We start from the raw sequence: 21213 nt of genomic DNA, 5'->3' as shown, positions 1-21213 counted from the left end.
CACAATGCAGCTCCACACTTGAGAAAAAGAAAGGGAAAGATTGTTGTACTTGCTTCAACTGTAGCATGGTTGGCTATGCCAAGAATGAGTTTCTCCAATGTAAGAAACCTTCTTGATTGGAATGCCCTTGTCATGCCCCGAACCCAACTATAAAGATAGGCACTTGACAACGGCCACACGCTTATAAAGTAAGAACCCTGCAAGTGTGCAAGGCATTCTCAACAACTAAAATTTATCCTAAAAAATTACATAAAATAAATCCAAAATACCCCAACTATTTCTTTATGAATAGATCTCCAATAATTCAAAAGAAACAAAATCCAAACTTCATGTACATAATGCCAATTGGCCAATAGATATAAGACTATTACAAGATCATCTAATCCCAAAATCATTAAGCTTCCTTCCCTGCGCACAACACAATAGCAAAACTTCCAAAACTTGCTATTCTTCACAATCTGAAACTGGAGGGGGAAAAGGAGGGTGAGTTGACAACTCAATAAGTAACCAAAGTCCTAATAAGTTCTTTCAAGCAAATAGATCTGTAAAATAATAAGTTGTATATAGATCAAATATTTTAATCTTACAAATATATCATAGATGGATTAGAAAATAATCAATTTTCCATATATCAAAACTATAATTGACAATAGGTTCCAAAAACTCATAAGCAGTTTCAAGGACTTAAAACAGTTCAAATATTCAAACATAATTCATACTCTTAACAATCTTTAGGACTATGGTCACGCTATATCCCCGTAACTGGGTATCAGAATCAGATGAAACTAGTTCCGTGCTAATGTATATCACCCATTAGCTAGGTCTAGAAACACGAAAGGCTCGTGATGGCCCAAGTAGAACAGTTTCAGTACTAATGAATAACCCCCATTGGCTGGGTATCAAAGTACCAATGAAAAACCCTCATTGGCTGGTTATCAGAGTCAAAACATAGTTAGATTGTCCAAAATCATATATATCAAATCATTGTTCAAACAAAAATATATCTCATTCAAATACATACTTATATATATAAATATATATATATATATATATATATATATAAATATTTGTGATAATTCTTTATTCTTTACTTTAAATCAATGTAGTTAAAAAATTAAATAAACTTGTAACAATTATAAATAAATTTCTGTAGTTAAAATACAGTAGTATAAGCAAAATAAAACCAATTAGGATAAGGTTACTTACCTCAGCTAGCTCACCATAAAAAAACTTCTCTTTAACACTTCCTCTAAAATCCTTTGATAACACCTAAATGATTTTCTAGGTACCATTTACTCAATCATAAAAAAAGTTTAAGAAAAACTTATAACGGTACCTAACCAAAAGAGAGACTACTAAAAATATCCAATAATTTCTCATTATTTCATAATGATTGTGTCCAAAGAAAACCCACGAATTAAAATTGAAAATACTTGTCTATTAACAAATACAATTTGTTAAAATCACTTGAGACACAAAGTATTAATCCTAAATACCACTCTAATCTTCTGAATCAACCAACCACGATGGTAGTTTTGTTAGCTACAAAAACAACCCATATTAGTAGCTTTTACTCCCTGCTAAGAGGGAAAAAGAGAATGACCTCCAATATTGATTTTTATGTCTTATGCAAAAGCTAATTTATATAACAGCAAATCTAAGCATCAGCACTTTGAAAAAACTCTCTAGACTAGCGATTTATCCTGCTATAGACCCATCCATTACGAATAATGATTAATCTTTGATTGAAAGTCTTGAGAAAACACCTTGGAAAACCAAAAAAAAAAATCTATGAAAGAAATTGTGCACCAAACAAACCCAACTAAGTCCAATCATAGGATGGAAAATCTGCAAAGTCTAAGATTGGCATTGCTACAGAATATCCTGAACCTCCATCCTAGACCCATCTTCTATATGATCTTCTTTTCTTTTTCTTTTTCTTTTTCTTTTTTTTACACGATAATTTATGACTTGTCAGACTTCATTGACTTCCTATTCACCTCTTCCAAAAGGTCCAAAACTAATAAACAAAATAATAATAATAATAATAATAAAAAGAAGTTAAAGGCTGCTTTTGTTTTCTCATTTTTGCCTTCATCTCTACTGACACACTCACCATCATCAATACGATGCTGCCGTTGCATCAACTTTTCTATTCACAAAAAGTACAACTTCTTAAGGCAAAAATTGTGTAGAACTGGACCCACTATGACCATGCTTAACCTTCTACTAATCCATCTACACTTAACGCAATAGTGGCATAGGAAAAGAATAACTATTATCGAAACATTACAGGTACCAAAAATATAATTTAATCTCTTTTTCAATCACATCATAAAATTCATTGAATATCTAAATAGTTTCAAGCCAAAAATACCCGTATAAAAAAAAAATACTCTAATTCCAAATAAAGCTTAAATTGACAAAGAATAAAATTCTTAGGTTTTTATCTTAAGTGTACATCAATCCTTCTCTACTTGAGTATTTTGATAATCTCCTCTCTTAAAATATTTGTCGTTATACACTGACTTAATTAGCTTATATATTTTCAATCATATTTTCTAAAAAACCCCTTAATAATATTAATTCTAAAAATTGACCTCACAAAAAGATTTACTTAAACACCCCACCTTTTTAAGTCTTTTTTTTTTTTTTTTTTTTTTTTTGGGGATATTACAAGCTTTACAGCCCTACTCCCACTTTTTTTTATTTTTTATTTTTAAACAGACAAGCAAGGCAACCTTGATATCCTTTTTTGAGAGATGGAGGGCTGAACTTGGTTCGGATATTGGAATAACAATTATGACTCCTGGATTGATTAAGTCAGAAATGTCAAATAGTGCAAATTTATCAAAGGAATATATATATATATATTGAGATAACCGACTTGAAGGCAAAACTTTATTCAAAGAAACTAAAGAAATTACAAAGCATCATAAACAACTAGAGGAGCTATATCTTTAGGAATGGAATCAAACCAGACCTGTAGCTCACAACCGGAGTTAGAGTGTCTAGCTAGATGATGGGCAACTTGATTGCCTGATCTTTTAACATGAACTAAAGTGAAAGTCCCAAAGTAACACAAGAATATCCTCAATGACATGACCATACTCGGGGTTGCTAACATCTTCCTTGCAAATAGCTTTAATAAGAACCTCTGCATCACCTTCAAAGATGCAGTCCAATGTAGAAATTTCTTTCGCGAACTCCAAAGCCCTTCGACAAGCTAAGGCTTCAACCGTAGCTGTAAAGAAAGGGAGAGGGACTCGTTGAGACAATGCAGCTCTGATTGAACCCGAAGTGTTTCGGACCACAATGCCAAAACTAGCAGAATCCAATTCCTTGAAAAGTGCTGCATCAAAATTAATTTTGGCAAGAGGCAGAATAGGGGGAGTCCAACGCACTGATCTATTACTGGGCATAGCATCTCGAGCTTGAGGGACTTGGGCATCTAGGAAGTTCGAGAGCAGGTCCTTTGCTTTGTCCCTGATCCGATGTAGCTCAACCCTCTGCTCTTTAAGTCTGACAAAGTTCCTATTTTGCCAAATCAACCAAAAAACCAATGCTAACAAGTCTGTATTAATCCGATCCCTCATGGTGAACAACAGACCCAGCAAAGCATTAAAACCACGAAATTCATACTGAAACAACTTCATCAACATGGCATCATCCTTCCATATAACCAACAGAGAGTTACAGTACCATAGTGCGTGTATTGTGTCCTCATTTTCACATTGACATCCAGAGCAGGTAGAAAAAGAAATCATCGTACACCTCCACAGATTACACAAGGTAGGTAAAGCATTATGAGATGCTCGCCAAAGAAAATGTTTAACTTGATGTGGGACTTGAAGCTTCCAAATACCAGTCCACAAAACATGGTTCTTGTCTTGTGATGAACAGCTAGGTTGCAGATTCCTAGCCACCCTTACTATTAGTCTGTATGCACTACAAGTTGTATAACTACCATTCGTGGATGGGAACCATACCAACTTGTCTGGGATAATACGGTCACTTAGAGGAATCCCCAAAATCATATTAGCCCCATGAGGAAGAAATTCATGCCTTATTAAATCTACTTTCCATGAGTGGGAGTTAGTATCAATGAGAGAGCTCACTGTTGATGTCGGAGGGAGTACAATAGGTGGGGAGATAATTCCCGCAGCAGGCAGAGAGGGAATCCATTTAGCTTCTCTAATCTGGACAGAAAGACCATCACCTATTCTCCAAACTGCTCCCACATTGATAACATGATGAGATTGAAGAATGCTTTTCCAAGCATATGAGCCCTTATTTAAGGAGGCACACTCCATGATGGAACAATTTGGGAAAAACTTAGCTTTGAACACTTTATAGAATAAAGAATTCTCGCAAGTCTGAAGTCACCAGACCTGCTTCAGTAAGAGGGAATCATTGAAAATAGTTAAATCACGAAAACCCAAACCTCCTTCATTCTTGGGACGACACATCTTCTCCCAACTCACCCAATGGATGTTCCACTGCTCCCCTCTGTAACCCCACCATAATTTTCTAACTAGAGACTCAATTTCTTTAATCAAACCTTTTGGGAGCTTGAAGCAAGACATGGCGTAGGTGGGAATTGCTTGAATCACCGCCTTAATAAGAATCTCCCGGCCAGCTTAGGAGAGGAGCTTCTCCTTCCAACCTTTTAGTTTTTTCCAGATTCTCTCTTTTGAAAAGGTTTGTTAAAAACTTAAGAGATATAATGGAGAAACCCTCAACTTGAATTGTTGAGGAGGGTTCACTGACTTTTATATAATGCAAGAAGAATCTATACAAGAAAATTGAATCTATACATGGCAAATAATATTAAATCCCTATAATTATGCTAAACTATATAGAGGCAGAAAATGCAATAGTGCCGTTGACTATGTTTTGCCATATTGATCCGGATTTGGTGCTGGTGACTCCTTACAGCTAGAACGAATTGTTTCCTTATTAGTCTTAACACTCTCCCACAAGCTAAGTGTGGGTGGTGACACATTTAGCTTGGAACGGAAAAATAGAAACTAAGGTCGTGAGAGACTTTTGGTGAAAAGATCAGAAATCTGAAAAGCAAAGGGAACAAATTGAACACGAAGATGACCAGCAGCAACCTTCTCACGCACAAAGTGATAGTCAAGAGCAATGTGTTTAGACCGATTGTGAGAGACAGGATTGTAAAACATGAAAATGGCACTTCTACTATCACATAAGATAGTAGCTGGGACTACGAGGAGACAAAGCTCCCAGAGAAGATGAGACAGCCATGTGAGCTCAACAGCAGTGATAGCAAGAGAACGATATTCAGATTCAGCACTCGAGCAAGACACAGTGGGTTGTTTCTTGGCATTCCAAGAAATAAGATTGAGGCCAAGAAATACCGCAAAACCAGAAGTTGAGCGCCTAGTGTCGGGGCAACCAGCCCAATCAATGTCTGAGTAAGCCAGCAACCTTTGTTGACTGTTAGAGTAAATGGCCAGACCAAAATGAAGAGAACTTTTGATGTAACGAAGGATACATTTAACAACTTGATAATGCTTCTCTATGGGGGCATGCATAAATTGACACATCGTGTTAACACTGTGAGCAAGATCAGGACATGTGATTGTCAAGTATTGTAGAGCACCAACAATAGAACGAAAATGTGTGAGATCAGCATAAGGAGAACCATTACTAGAGAGGTGTTGTCCCACAACCATGGGTGTGGAAACTGGTTTACAATCAACCATGGATGCCCACTCAAGAATATCAAGAGCATATTTGGATTGGCTTAAGAACAATCCTTGAGGAGTGTGATGAACTTCAATGCCCCAAAAATAATGCAGGTCACCAAGATCTTTCATGGAAAATTCATTACTAAGACGAGCAATGAAATCCTTGAGGAGACGTGGATTGCTACCAGTCAAGACAATGTCATCAACATATACTAACAAGTAAAGAGTGCCGACTTTCCACTGATAAACAAAGAGAGAAGGGTTGGCCCAGCTGCAACGAAAACCAAATTGTAGAAGGAAAGTGCTAAAATAGTGAAACCAAGCTTGTGGAGCTTGTTTAAGGCCGTAAAGAGCCTTATTAAGGCGACACACATGATTAAGGTAGCAAGGATCAACATAACCTGGGGGTTGTTCCATAAAGACTTCTTTATTAAGAATGCCATGTAAAAATGCATTCTTGACATCAAGTTGCCGAAGAGACCAACTAGAGGTGGTAGCAAGTGATAAAATAAGGCGAACAGTTGCGGGTTTAATGACGGGGATGAAAGTCTCATTAAAGTTGAGACCAACTTGTTGTGTGTAGCCTTTGGCGACAAGACGTGCTTTATAGTGCTCAACGGAACCATTAGGTAGCAATTTGGTTTTGAAAACCCAACGACAGCCAACAATATTTTTGTGAGATGGGTGAGGAACCAAAGTCCAAGTGTGATTTGCCAAAGAGCTTGAATTTCTTCCTCCATTGCTAAGAGCCACTTAGGATGCTTAGAGGCAGACTTGAAACCGTGTGGTTCTTTAAGTGCAAAAAGAGCTTGAGAAAATAGAGTGTCTAAAAACGGAGCGAGGCAATGGTAGGCTCTTGGTTTGTGAACATCAGCCTTGCTTCTAGTGATTATAGGATGTGAGTTGACCAGTGGTGCTGGTGGAGGAAGAGAGGAGGTCATCGGTTCAAGAGCAGGAGGAGATGTTGGAGAAACTAGTGAAGGAGCAGAAGCTGTGACAGAGGAAGGTGGGATGGAAGACACAAAATCAGTAGTACAAGACGGGCATAGGCGGGTGGGAAGTGAGCTTGATGCAGACCCAAGAATGGTAGAGATAGAACCTGCAAGAGAAGAACCACTAGAGCTGCAAGACAGAGAAGGTGAAGACACAGGAAAATCGGAAAAGAAAACATGATCAGATAAAGAAGAAGAAATAAAAGAAGAGGAGGATGTGGCAAAGGGAAAAACAATGTTGTCGAACACTACATGACGTGAGATGTACATGCGTTGAGTGCAATGATCCAAACAACAAAACCCATTATGTAAAGTACTATAGCCAACAAAAACACAAGGAATAGATTTAGGTGAAAGTTTATTAGTAGCATAATTATGAAGATAAGGAAAATAGAGGCAACCAAAGGTATGTAACATGGAGTAAGAAGGGACCTTACCATACAAGACTTCAAAAGGAGAGGCACCGTGAAGAACCAGTGTTGGGAGCTGATTGATGACATAGGTGGCTGTGGAAAATGCTTATACCCATAAGCTTGATGGAGCTTGACAGTGAAAAAAAAAGAGTAAGCCCGGTTTCAATAATATGTCGATGTTTATGTTCAGCAGTGCCATTTTAATTTGGAGTGTAAGGACATGAGAGGCACTGCTGAATGCCACACTGAGCTAAATGATGTTTGAATTTAAGATTAGTGAATTCAGTTCCACCATCAGCTTGAAAGGCTTTAGTAGTCCTAGAAAATTGATTTTCGACAAGCTTTTGAAAACGTATGAAAACATCAAAAAAATTCAATTTTGTGGCGTAGAGGATAGAACCAAGTAAATCTACTATGAGCATCAATAAAAATAACATCAAAGCGAAAACCAGATAAGGATGTAACTGGAGATGGACCCCATAAATCACAATGAATAATATCAAGGGGATACAAACTACGTGTATTATTATTTAAAAAAGGAAGTCTATGGCTTTTGCCAAGTTGACAACTAGAACAAACATTGGAATTAAAAGAACTAACAGTATGAATGACACCATTTTCACTTAAACGTTCAACAGTTTTAGGAGAGGAGTGGCCAAGATGAGCATGCCAGATCCCAAATGAAGCACGCGCGGGATGCTGACGAAGAAGTGTGAGGAAAGCTTGTTGACCACGATCAAGAACATAGAGTTCGTTCCTATGTCTACCGATGCCAACACCGCCCTTGTTTGAAGGTCCTATATGGTAAAACCAGAAGCAACAAATAAAACACGACAATTGAGGTCTAACGTAAGACTACTAATAGAAATAAGATTCTTGGTTAGTTCAGGAACAACAAGAATATCACGCAAAGAAAGGGAATTAAAAGAATTAAGGGTAGAAATTGAACCAGTATGGGTGGTGGGAAGAGATTCTCCATTGCCAACAGTAACTCCATCATTACCTGAATAGGGAGTAGCATTATCAAGTGCAATGGCATTGTTGGTCATGTGAGAAGTCGCACCACTGTCAGGATACCAATCCAGATTTGAAGGGTCTTGAATGGAGCAAGAAGAGAAAGCCTCTGTTAGGTGGGCTATCTGCCCATATCGCTCCCAACAAACAGTGGCAACATGTCCCTACTTTCCACAAATTTGACAGAGTGGTTTGTTGTTGGAGGATGAGCGAGATCGAGAATTTGAATTGTTGTTGTGGGAAAAATTATTACGACCACCACCTCGGCCAGAGTGATCTCCGCCCCGATTATTACGACCTGCACATGTTGAGAAATTTCCAGCACGTTGAGCGGTGAAGGCTGTGGCATGATCAGATTGAGTTTCAAATGATTTAACAAAAAGATCGTGGCTTTGGGCCTTGGGCACAACATCCTTGAAGCTGGGAATTGGAGAATGGGACATAATGGTTGTAGAAAATGAAGAAAATCCAGCACTTAAGCCTTGGAGGAACCAGTGGACTTTGTTAGTATCATCCACAGGACAGCTCATGGCTGAAAGTTGATCACACACTGTCTTAAAAGCCTGAGAATATTCAGCAATAGATCTGGTGCCTTTCTTGATTAGTTGAAGTTCATCCTTCAACTGAAGTTCTCAAGTTTTAGATTTATGAGAGAAAGAAGTTTCAAGAGCTTGCCATGTTTCGCAGGAAGACGTGAGACCAACAATCTCACTCATTGCTTTTTCAGTTAGAGAAAAGCAAATCAGATTGAGTATCAATTGGTTAGTCTGCTTCCACTTGGTATATTTAGGGTTTGAAACCATTGTGTCATCTTTATTAGAAATAGTAGATGGCAGTTCTGTGGTCGACCCATCAACATAGCCAAGAAGGCCTTAACTTCTAAGGAGAGGAAGAAACTAACTCCTCCATAGAAGATAATTTGTAGAGGATAATTTGATGGTGATCATGTGTACCATTGTATTGAAGGTTAGAGGGCTAGGAGAAGAAGTGGTTGAATCCATAGCTCTGATACCATGAAAAGGTTTGTTAAAAACTTAAGAGAGATAATGGAGAAACCCTTAACTTGAATTGTTGAGGAGGGTTCACTGACTTTTATATAATGCAAGAAGAATCCGTATAAGGAAATTGGATCTATACACGGCAAGTCTATTATATTAAATCCCTATAATTATGCTAAACTATATAGAGGCAGAAAATGCAATAGTGTCGTTGATTATGTCTTGCCATATTGATTCGAATCTGGTGCTGGTAGTGACTCCTTACAGTTAGAATGAATTGTTTCCTTATTAGTCTTAACATCTTTTATAAGGCTAAATGATCTTTCCTTCTCCCTACCTACTAGTTATGGGAGGCCCAAGTAATGCTCATATCAATGTGACACCGGAACACCTAAAAAGACAGAGATGGCATTTCGAAGAGTGTGAGGGGTGTTTAAGCTGAAGAAAATACTAGTTTTACCTCTATCTATGCTCTGACCTGAGGCTTGTTTATATATAAACAACAAGGATTTAATTTGTACACACTCAGCTATAGTTGCTTTACAAAACACCAAACTATCATCCGTGAATAGAAGGTGAGACACCTGAGGGCCAGCAGCACATAAAGAGACCCCCATAATATTTCCATTCTCTTCAGCCTTCTTAAATAATGCATGTAATCCTTCGGTGACCATTAAAAATAGATAAGGCAAGAGGGGATCACCTTGGTGAAGCCCTCGAGGTGGTGTGATGAAACCGTGGGCTGCCCATTAAGCAAGACTAAGTACGTGACTGATCTGATGCAAGCAAAAACTAGAGCCACCCATTTATGAGAGAAACCATTTTTAACATGACCTTCTCTAAGAACACCCACTCCACTCGATCATATGCCTTACTCATACGAGCTTCAACGTCATAAATCCTAGCTTTCCTATTCTTTTTTCTTTCAAATAATGTAGGTTCTCATGAGCAATCAAAATGTTATCAGTAATAATTCTTTCAGATAAGAAAGCACCTTGAGTCTTAGAAATCAGATGGGGAAGCAAAGGTTTTAAACGATTAGCCAACACTTTAGCGATAATCTTATACAAAATGTTGCTTAAACTAATTGGTCTAAAATCAAAAACCTTTTGCGGACTATGGATTTTTGGAATTAAAGTTAAGAAAGTATGGTTAAGCTTATCAGGAATGATACCTGAATTTAAGAGTGATAAAACGGCTTTTGAAACCTCACCACCCACTTTATTACAAAATTGTTTGTAGAACAGAGGGGGAAGACCATCAAGTCTAGGAGATGTATTTGAGTCCATCTATTGAACAGCTACATATATTTCACTAACTTCAAAAGGCTTCACCAAGTTAGAATTCATGGCTTCAGTAACCCTTGATTCCACACCAGATAGGACGGGATCGAATTGAGTGGGATTTGTCGATGAGAACAGATTTGAATAGAAGTTGAGCAATATGTCTCCAACTTGAGACTCTTCCTCAATCTAGACACCAGCAGCATTCTTTATGCTAGAAATATAATTTCTTTTATTCCTCTTTGAAGCTCCACAATGAAAGTATTTAGTATTTTGATCTCCATATCACAGCCAATCTGATTTTGATCGTTGACTCCACATACGTTCCTCCAAGGCCATGAGATTCTAAAGCTCCTCATTCAACGATGATAGCCTATCATTCCCACCACCTGCCATGGAGTGAGCCTCTGCTTTCTCCAATTGTTTTCTTACTTTGGCTAATTTCCAACAGACATTCCCAAAGAACTGCTCTTGGCAGTGACCGACCTTCACCAAAACACTACTCATAGGGTCTATATGTGAGCCCATGTCCAACGCAGAATGAACCACTTCCTCATATCTTTCATCCCTTACCTATTGCCTTAAATCTGAATGGCCTCTGAGGTTTATAAAAGCGACTATTAACATCATCAGTACATAACCAAATAGGTTTATGATCAAAGGAAAAACCTGATAGGTGATGCAATCTAGCCGTTGGAAATTTCTATAACCAATTTGTGGAAGCCAAGGCACAATCAAGCTGCACCTACACAACCGAACCATCAAAGCAACGATTACTCCATGAATAAGGCAGCCTCGAATAACCCAAGTCCTTCAGAGCACAAAAATCCAAACACTCCTTGAAACTTTGCATATGATTTTCCAGCCTAACTAGACCACCCAATTTTTCACCCACCCGTGTGATCTCGTTGAAATCTCCAATACACACCCATGGTAGAACAAGTTAAGAGCTCAAATGATGGAGTAGTGGCCAAGAATCTTCCCGGTTAGCAAATTCAGGAGCTCTGTAAAACCTCGTGAAGCGCCAGGCATCATCAATTCTTGGATTCACCACCGCATCGATGTGGTGAGGAGAGAATGTCCTAATATGGAGATCGATATTGTTCATCCAAAGCAGAGCCAAACCCCCACTCAGATTTCTTCGAGGGACTATAAATAGATTATCATAGCCCAAACGGCACCACAGACACTCCAAATAGCTCTTCTTCTTCTTAGTTTCCATCAAGAACAGTAGTGTGGGACCTTTTGCTTTCACCAATCCTGAAAGCTCGCAAACTCGCTGGGGGTTTCCAAGCCCACGGCAGTTCCAGCTTAAAAAATTCATAGTTAATGGCGAGGCTGAGGAATAGCCACTGCTGATGAAACATTAGAGAGGGAAGGTACATCAGAGCTCACGCCTCTTTTTTTCTGAATTGGGGTATCTAAAATGTCTTCAGGGAAGTGCTCTCTCTTTTTAACACTAGCCAAAGGAAATAGATGGGAGGCAACTTTGGGCTTAAGTTGTTTAGAAATTCATTTGGGCTTAAGTTTAGTAGGCAGCCCATTCGTATTTGACAAATCCTGGAGAGGAGGCCTAGTAATGGGACGGTTCACCTCAGAGCTGGAGAGAATGGGCTTATTTACTTGTGGCCGAACTAACAGGGGATTATCCACTTTTTTTCCAACCTTACCCCATGCAGCCCCAAGCCCATCTAAGGAAGAAACTGATGCTATCAAATCACCAGGATTCTCGCATGGGACATGATCAAACTTTTTTATTTCACGATCAATTTCTTGGAGCTTTGCAAGGAAAGGGTCACTGTCAGTATAAGTACCTATGATTTTAGGAAGAAGTACCGGGTTTGAGATCTTAGAAAAGAGTTTCGCATCACCCAACGAGGATCCGCCTCCATTTGTGCTAATGTAACTTTCGCTGGGGTGGCGAATGACAGTTGATGGTGAGGAAGAAACAGCTTTAACCTATGTATCATTCGTCAACTCTACATCAATCTGCAAACTCGAGGTAACCAGAATCACATCAGCATTAATTGCATTCTCTGCCAAATCCGGGGTTTCCATATCTACTTGTTCACTAGAGGGAGGAGGTTAAGTGCTTTCTAGTGGTGGTGGCGTCTCCATTCAACCACATGAGCTCGCATTTGGCTTCTCTCGGCTAGATTGATGACCCCCTCTATCTTTAAAGAAGCCCGAAACATGCAAAACAGTTTTCCTTAGGTTGACAGTTTGTGATGCACGCATGAACGGTCCGAATTGCTTGTCTTGTGGCGTGAGAGAACCCTTGCTTTCAATCTACATAGGGCAATCTCTATCATCGTGAACGAGTCGCCCACACCAATAACATATAATGGGTAACCTTTCGTATTTGAAATATACATAGACTCAACCACCTTCTTCCAGATTTACTATTCTTCCATGGCATAATGGTTGTGTTACATCCACTCTGACCCTAGCTCGCACAAAACAGCCTCCTTCCTCTGTTGGGTGAGTTTCCAAGTGGCAAACCTCTCCAACTGAACTACATATGTCCTCTGCCACCTCCTTAGTCATGTATCTTATTGGAATATCATAAACCTGCACCCAAAAGGACGTTTTGTTAAATCTAACATCTTGTATAGGGGTGTTTCTTTCATACTTCTAGAATACCACCAAGTGCTTGTCGAAACTCCAAGGCTCACTGAACAAAACCTGGTTTACATCTTCCTGATTTTCAAAGACAAGCAATAGAATATGATTGCCCATGTTTTTTATTGTGAAACCATTTATCGCTCGCCATAAGGGTTTGAAGGTCCTCCCAACAACATCAACATTCAAAGCTCTTCAGTTTAAGAACTTTCAAGCAATGATGTGTTCATTAGATCCTTTATTTTTTCCCAATGTGATTTTTTCTCCCTCTCTATCTAACAACGAAAGCTTGGTCCATTGTTTTGACAGATCTTCCATGGCTACTAGGAAAAGATAAGAGAAGAATAGAAAGAGAAGAAATTAGTACCTACGAGAGAAAAAAGCAAACTGTTTCCCGAATCCCTGAAAAGGATAAACCCACTAACCCTGTAGATAATAGTGTTATCTCAAGGGAAAGAAGATCCTTCTGATGAAGGAACAACCTATTTCACAGCCTTAGAGAAGACTTGGGAGAGACCAAGTCTTTCTTAGTGGCAGGAAAACTTGTAAAAGACTACTTTTTCAAATATTTATCAAAGGTATATTCTGAATTAAATGAAGCCTGAAAGCTTATCCTTCACCAACCTATGATCTTGAATCAAGTTTATTTTGCATTTATATTAGAGGCAATGAAGTGTCTTAAGCCACTAGATACCAAGAGAGTAAGATGTTTTAATAGTATTGAGTAATGGTATGGTAAAGTCCCTTTATAATGTGAAAATGATCACTTAAGCCAGACAATAACTGTACTAACTACTAATTAACCTTTTTGAATATATATATATATATATATTTTTTACTGACATGGTTTATGACACATCAATTTGTAAGCCTTATGCAGTAAAATTTTTTATATATGTCTAATACCACTCCTGTTATATGTGAATGTGATTTCTAGATAGGCTCAAGTAATCTGGATCCTAGCTATAAGACAACAGAAGGATGTGTCAAGGCAATTGTGGCCAGTGCTTGCAGGGGAGATATGTACTTGACTGAGCCATCTTGGATGAAGGTGATGTTTTGGATGAAAATCACGTGTCCTGAAGTATTGGAGTGGTGTTTACACTCGATGTTTGTTAAGAGGTGCCAGACTTCAAGGGACTCCTAGCTGCAACATCTGGTGTTTTAAGCCAATAAATTCTTCAACAAAGTTTCAATTTAATCTCCACACATCAAGGCAGATAAAAATCATGAAGCTAAGCAGAGCTAATGGGTCTTGCATCAATTTAGATATTATACCTTTAGAGTTGAATTAAATTGTCACTTTCATAAATTATACAATATCTGTTATGAAGCACATAACTTGTCCTTTTTTTTTCTTTTTTTCCTACTATGTTTTTATCAAACCATATGCAAATTGATAATCAAAAGTTATCAACTGATTTTTTATTTATTTTTTAAATCAATAGTTGGGGGATTTGGACCTAAATTTTTTTGTTGAAAACACCAAAAGATGTCAGTTGAGCTTCAAGGCTCTAGGTGTCATTAACTAAAAGTTAATTTTCAGATAAAAGACCAAATATACAAGTTTATAACTAACCAATAAATTATATCAATTATTTTGAGATGTTAAATTTAACAAAACCAATGGATGGTTTAGACAACACAACCATCTCTGTTTATGGGAATATCAAAGAAACTTAGATGTTTCAGATTCACTTTCTTGGGGTTACATAAACCAACATCATCTGGGCCAAGTAGAGGAGATGTAATACTAACAACATGCAACCCTGATTAGTGACACAGAGAAAGGTTTTTGACAAATTGCTCAAAGCCCTTTTTTCTTGTCTAAAAAGTTGTACCAGACAAAGCCTACCTGCTTGAATATATCCTTTGCAACTCATGCCCTTATATTACAAACCACTAACCTTTCACTTCCTTCCATTATAACCTTTCACTTCCCTGTACACTTCAAACAATTATTTTTCACCGGAGTTGATCTTCTATGAATGTTTTCTTATACCTAAATATCCAATATGCATAGCAAAATTGAGGTAGAGAGCAAGAATCAGACCCTAACATCAGAAGGCAATTTGTGATTGCTATGAGGCCTTTCAGGCCTCTAGAGCATTTATTTATATGCACCTACGGATGTGTTCTCAATAGTGATTGAAATATGGAATTATGTATGAAGCTATATAGACATTTTTCCTGCATTAGAACTAAGATGAAATTTCATCTTTCAATGAAGTGTGTTAAAAAGATTTTGGCTCCATTAGTATTGTTAAAAGGATCTCAATTTGCCATGAATTGAAATATTAAATAAGTGTTTACAAATAGTATATCGTTTGCCAAAAAATAACACCCAATGAATCAATAATTACCATTTTTCAGCAAAATTGTAAAACAAAAGTATAATGGCTTCATCAATATTCCATTAGTATTCTTAAATGGATCTCAATTTGCCATGAATTGAAATATCGAATGAGTGTTTACAAATAGTATATTGTTTGCCAAAAAATAACACCCAATGAATCAATAATTACACTTTTCTAGCAAAATTGTAAAACAAAAGTATACTAGCCCCATTAGTCTTTTTAAAAGGAAGTGTATCACTAAACAAAATATCAAACTAAAAATAGTTTTATTCTTGCTACCACCAAACCTTAGCCTTTCCCTTGTCCTTCCACTAGTGTTGAGTACCCATATTTGATTGCTAAGTACCCTATATAATATACAACCATACATTAAAACTCCAATCAATGAAATCATTTGGATGAAAAGTTCAAAGAAGTAGTACTTGAAATTTACTGGTAACTTTTTATTCCCTTTAGCTCCAGACATAAATGATTGTCCTGATTGCCTTTTCTTTTTCCTTTTGTAAGCCTTCTTGTTGGGGTTATCAAGAGCTTTATAGGTTCTTTGATTATGGCCCCTTTGGAAACAATTCCCACATTTTATGGCAATTCCTTTCTTGCTCACCCTAAATGCATTAATAGGTTCTCCTACCTCCCTTTTTTCTTATCTTTTTATGCTTGCCAACTTTCTTTGTAAATTTTGGGGGCTTGATTGGGTCATAGGGTGTTCTTAACCACTGTTCATGGCTTGGAAGTGGACTTACCATCCATTGGTAACAACTTAGGAATGTCTCCTTACTATAAGCAATGTCTACATAAGTCTCAAGTTGCTTTCCATGCTCAATTATTGCTACAGCAGCATGAAAACATGAGATTCCACTCAATCCCCATCTCCCACAACCACAAGTCCTCTCATTCAAGTCCACTACATATCTTCCACCATAAATATACTCCACCCCATATTTGGACTCTCCATTCCAATAAGAAATGCAATGTCCAACCTCGCTTTTTATCCTCTCAAGCTTCTTATGGATTCTTGGACAAACCCTCCCTTCATACCTTCTCATATGATCTCTTTTGGTTTGCAGCCTTTGCATCAGCATCACTCTTATGAGCTCCATCATTGTCAACACTAGTTTATCCCTAGCCTCCAAAATCCAAGCATTGAAAGACTTTGCTATATTGTTTACTAGAGTGTCACACTTACTTCTTGGATTAAAAGCATGTCTGCTCCATGTTCTCACATCTAACTTCACAAGCCACTCATTTGCCTTCACATCTAGCTTCTTCAACTCATCCATGTGGAAGTCAAATGAATTCTTTGTTGTTGCCCTAGCAGCACTCCATATTGCATCTTTGAGTAACTTCCCAAGAAAATCCTTCTTGAAATTTGCATGTAAATGCGTAACAAAAAATCTATGCTCTGCATTAGGCATCAAATCCTTAAAGGTCTCTACTAATCCCTGCAATAAAAATTATACAAATATATATTAGTAATTCACGTTCAAGTCATAGATTGTGATATTTTTTAAAAAATAAAAAAATAATTCACATGCACATTAATTGTTTCTTGCCTTCTATCGATCTGAGATAAAGACCCATCCATTCTCATCCACATGTCCAATGTCATCCAACAAACATTGTAGAAACCAGGTCCAAGAGCTTTTATTCTCAATTTCAACAATAACATAAACAATTGGGAAGATATTATCATTCCCATCCTTCCCAATAGCAACTAGCAATTGTCCCCTGTTGTCCACTTCAAATGACAACCATCTATCCCAATAAGTGGCCTACAACCTGCTAAGAATCCCCTTTTGCAAGTATCAAGACAAATACACATCCTCTTAAACACATTATTTGCAATTTGTATCTTCACTGTGCTACTTACATTCCACTTCCTAATAGTAGCTGCATAGTCCCAAAGTCTCTCATACTGCTTCTCCTTCTCCTTAGCACCATGTATCATCTTGAAGGCAATTCTCTTAACCTTATAACATTGATCCAAAGTCACATCAACTTCATGGTCCCTAAACACTGCACCCTTCAATGCATTTGTTGTCCAAGTATGATCATCCGTAAAGAATGGTAAATATTTATTGGCCAACCACCTTGAAGAAATCTTACTATTCTTATGATCCTTGCCACACGTATGTATGCTCTTAAAACTTTGATTTGTAAGGCATTTCTATTGATACTGTATTTTGTCTGCCCTTGATTTGCGTGCCGAACCCCAAAAAATCCAAAAATATTATTTTCTCTCCATGGGGCCGGGAGAACATTCAGAATGATATGGTGTAACTCGTTTGGACATCGGAGCACTCAAAATGTCTCTTTTAGCGAAAATGACCAAAATGCCCTTGGTCAACCCTAGGTTGACTGAAAGTCAAACAAGGTCAAAATCCTCGCAAAACAACATTTTTCATGATTTTACATCAAACCCGAGCTTCTTAGAGATTTTTGGCAACTTTGACCAAGCTTGACCTAGAGTTGACTTCTAGGGGGTCTAAAAACCCTAATTTTGATTTGGCCGTTAGAGTGGGTTGAACCCAACGCCATTGCGAAGATTATCAAATTATAATTCCAACGACTATTTGGGGTCAAAATCGGAGATAGAACGGCCGAGATATCATGAAAATCGGGTTAACGCACCAATCGATGCACTGCTAACTTTCAAGAGCCATAACTTTTGATCCAACCATTGGATTTTCAAGTTTCATACCTTGTTAGAAATTGGAAGTCAAGATCTTTCCAAGGGTGTCAAGATTAACCCTATTTGAGAAGCTTCACAGGGGGTGGCCTTATAAAGGCCGTCGCCTCGTAAAGCGTGTCGGGGCTATAAAAGGCCCCAGGCACCTCCAGATTATAAAAAGAAAAGAAGAGAGAGTTTTCTTGGTTTTGCTGTCTACCTGGACATTTTTTGCATACTTCTCCTCTCTTCTAAACACAAAAAACACATCAAAACTTCTTGATTCCTCCTTCTTCACCATAAATACAAGGTATTATTCTTACACCCAATCTTTTTCACCTTGGTTCTACACCTTGGATTTGAGGTTTAGGGGTGTGGATGTAGTTTTTTAGCTACTATCCACACCCCTAACTTTTTATATCTTTTTCTAGCATTTATCTTGCTCTTTTTGCCTTAATAATATGATTTATTGCTTTCTTTAGGATGTTCCTTGCTTTATTTGTGCTTCTACCTTAATTCTACATGTTTTATACTTTATGCCATGCCTTAGATGCTTAGATCCATCTTTTCCTTGTATTGTTGTTTAGATCTACATGCTTACATGCTTGATCACATTTATGGCCATGCCTTGCTTAGAACTACATGTTTACATGCATGTTTCTATGCCTATATGTCTAGATCTATGTTTTCACATGCTTGTATGCTTGGATTTGTGTTCTTCCATATTTTATGTTTACATCCACATGCTTAGATGCACATTCACATGACAACATGCATATTTCCATGCTTATATGTGTAGATCAGTGTGTTTATATGCTTAGATCGGTGTTCTCTACATGCTTTATGCCATCATTTATGTGCTTGCATGCTTCACGTCATGTTTATGTGCTTAGGCTTAGACCTTGTTTGTCATGCCATGTGCTATTGTAGCCCTTTTGTTCCTTTTATCGCATTTTCTTGTGTTTTGGTTCAATGGTTAGGACCTGATCTAGACCCTATGGTCTCTGTCATCGTCCATACACCAAGACCCATATCAAAGGGTTTGGATCATCCTATTTGCATGTCTATGCTTCCTTGCTTCTATGCTTTATGCTTGTGCTAGCCTCTCTTGTTCTAGGCTTTGCCATGCTTGATGCCCTTCGCAGGCTTGATCTTGTTTGGTTACATCCGATGCCCATGAGACCTTGTTCAGATGTAACCATTTAGGAGGCGTCTCTGGATGCCGGGTTGCTCCATGCGTACCCTTCCCTTTTTCGCTCTGCACGATGCTATGCTTACCATGCTTAATTGTGCCACCCGTTGGCTTTCTATGCATCTTTACACGCTTGCTTACATGTTCATGCATGAGTCCTGCTTGCTAGTGTGTTGTCCATGCTTTAACACAATGAAGTTATGGACATTCGATCACAACCTACATTTGTCCCTTGCAAACACCACCTTTTGTTTGCTTTCTTGCTTGTTTGCCTTCTCGCTTGTTTGGTTGCTTTCTTGTTTCTTTGCTTGCCATGTTTATCATGCTTATCTGCTTTATGCCTCTTTCATATGCTCTTTGCATCTTTTCCTTCCATTGCTTGTCTGTTGGTTTCTTGTCTTTGCCTTTGCATGTACATACATGGAGTGGGGACGCATGGAGCTAGAGCACGATTTCCTAGGTACAAGCAAAAAGGGTGAGGATGCAAGCATGTTGATATAAGCCAAATGGTTATGTTTAGTAGGTTTAGGGGTCTAGCCTCTCCCATTTGGTTATGTACTCTTTTAAGCCTCCTTCCCTCCTCCATCCTTTCTCTCTTAGATGGGTTGTATTAGGTATATCATGCCATGTACCATTCGTCCTTATCTCTAGAGTATGGCAACCCCTATTTACTTTCCTGCACCTATATTTTGGGCCATGCTCTAGGGATGTAGGCATTTACTTTCTTGCTCTGTGTGCTTGCATTGTGCATGATGTATGTATATATATATACCTACTCGCCTCTTCCGATGTGATTGTCATAGTCCATGTCACCTAAGGCGTAGCGAAGCCTAATTTCCACTGTGAAAGTGAGGTGACATGTCACAAGAAAACCTCAAAGCCCGCATGCAAAGACCCGAAAGCCAATGCCAAAATCATGTTTTTTACTGCCAATCTTCGAAAATTAAGGTTTTATCAAAACAAAGGACTGTCCTTGGACAGGCGTTATAGGGTGCCTAACACCTTCCCCACACGTAACCAAACTTCCGAACTCAAGAATCAAGATTTTTTTACCATCCACATTAGATTAGGAAAAATGCCATTTTTCTTAGCATAGAATAAAAAATAAAATCAACTAGAAATAGGTGACCAATTACACCTTAGAAAAACCCAATGATTGGTGGCAACTTCACTTACCTTTGGTAATCACCTAAAATTTGGCCAAGATTCTTGCCACACCTCTAAAGGTAGACAAATGCCTTCCTCCATCGAGAGAGAGAGAGAGAGAGAGAGAGAGAGCACCTGAAGCTCTGCGCAAACTGCACGATCATCGAGAGAGGCCTTTAACGGGCCCCGTGTGCATGGGAGCGTCGCGACAGTGGGTGGTCGAACGAAGGCCCGGCGGTGGTTTTTTCCGATCATTCGCGGCTCGGGCATTGACAATCTCCCATTTGTGTTTGGGATGCAGTTATCTTCCAATCTTTTTATTTTTTTTTTTATTTTTTTTTTATTTTTACATATAGTTGTCACTCTCTACTTATCATTGTACTTATACTCAAAATCATGTTTTTCTCTAATACACCACTCCTTTAGTGCCTCCTTGAAGACTACATGTGATGCAAATTTGAGATCCTTCTCAAGCTATACATTCTTCATGCCAATGCATTGGTTAAACTCAGGGAACCTAGGCCTTGTATTCCCTTCATCATTAGATGACCCTTCTGCACTCCTTAACTCATCACTATCCCCATGGTCTGAGTCTCCTTCACCATCCTAAACTCCCTCAAGCTATTTTCCCCCAATCGTTCTATTGATTCCATCATATTCCATACCAAAATCTTCATTTATATCATCATCAGATTAAAAAAAAATCACTCAAATTGTAATCTTCATTATCCTCATCATTCTCCACATCAATTGGAACATTAACAATTTCAAATTAGCCATCAGCCTTAATAAAATCATATTGGGATTGAGG

This window comes from Quercus robur, chromosome 8, assembly GCF_932294415.1.
Source record: "Quercus robur chromosome 8, dhQueRobu3.1, whole genome shotgun sequence".
In the NCBI taxonomy this organism is placed as follows: Eukaryota; Viridiplantae; Streptophyta; class Magnoliopsida; order Fagales; family Fagaceae; genus Quercus; species Quercus robur.
Note: the sequence above shows the minus strand (reverse complement) of the source record.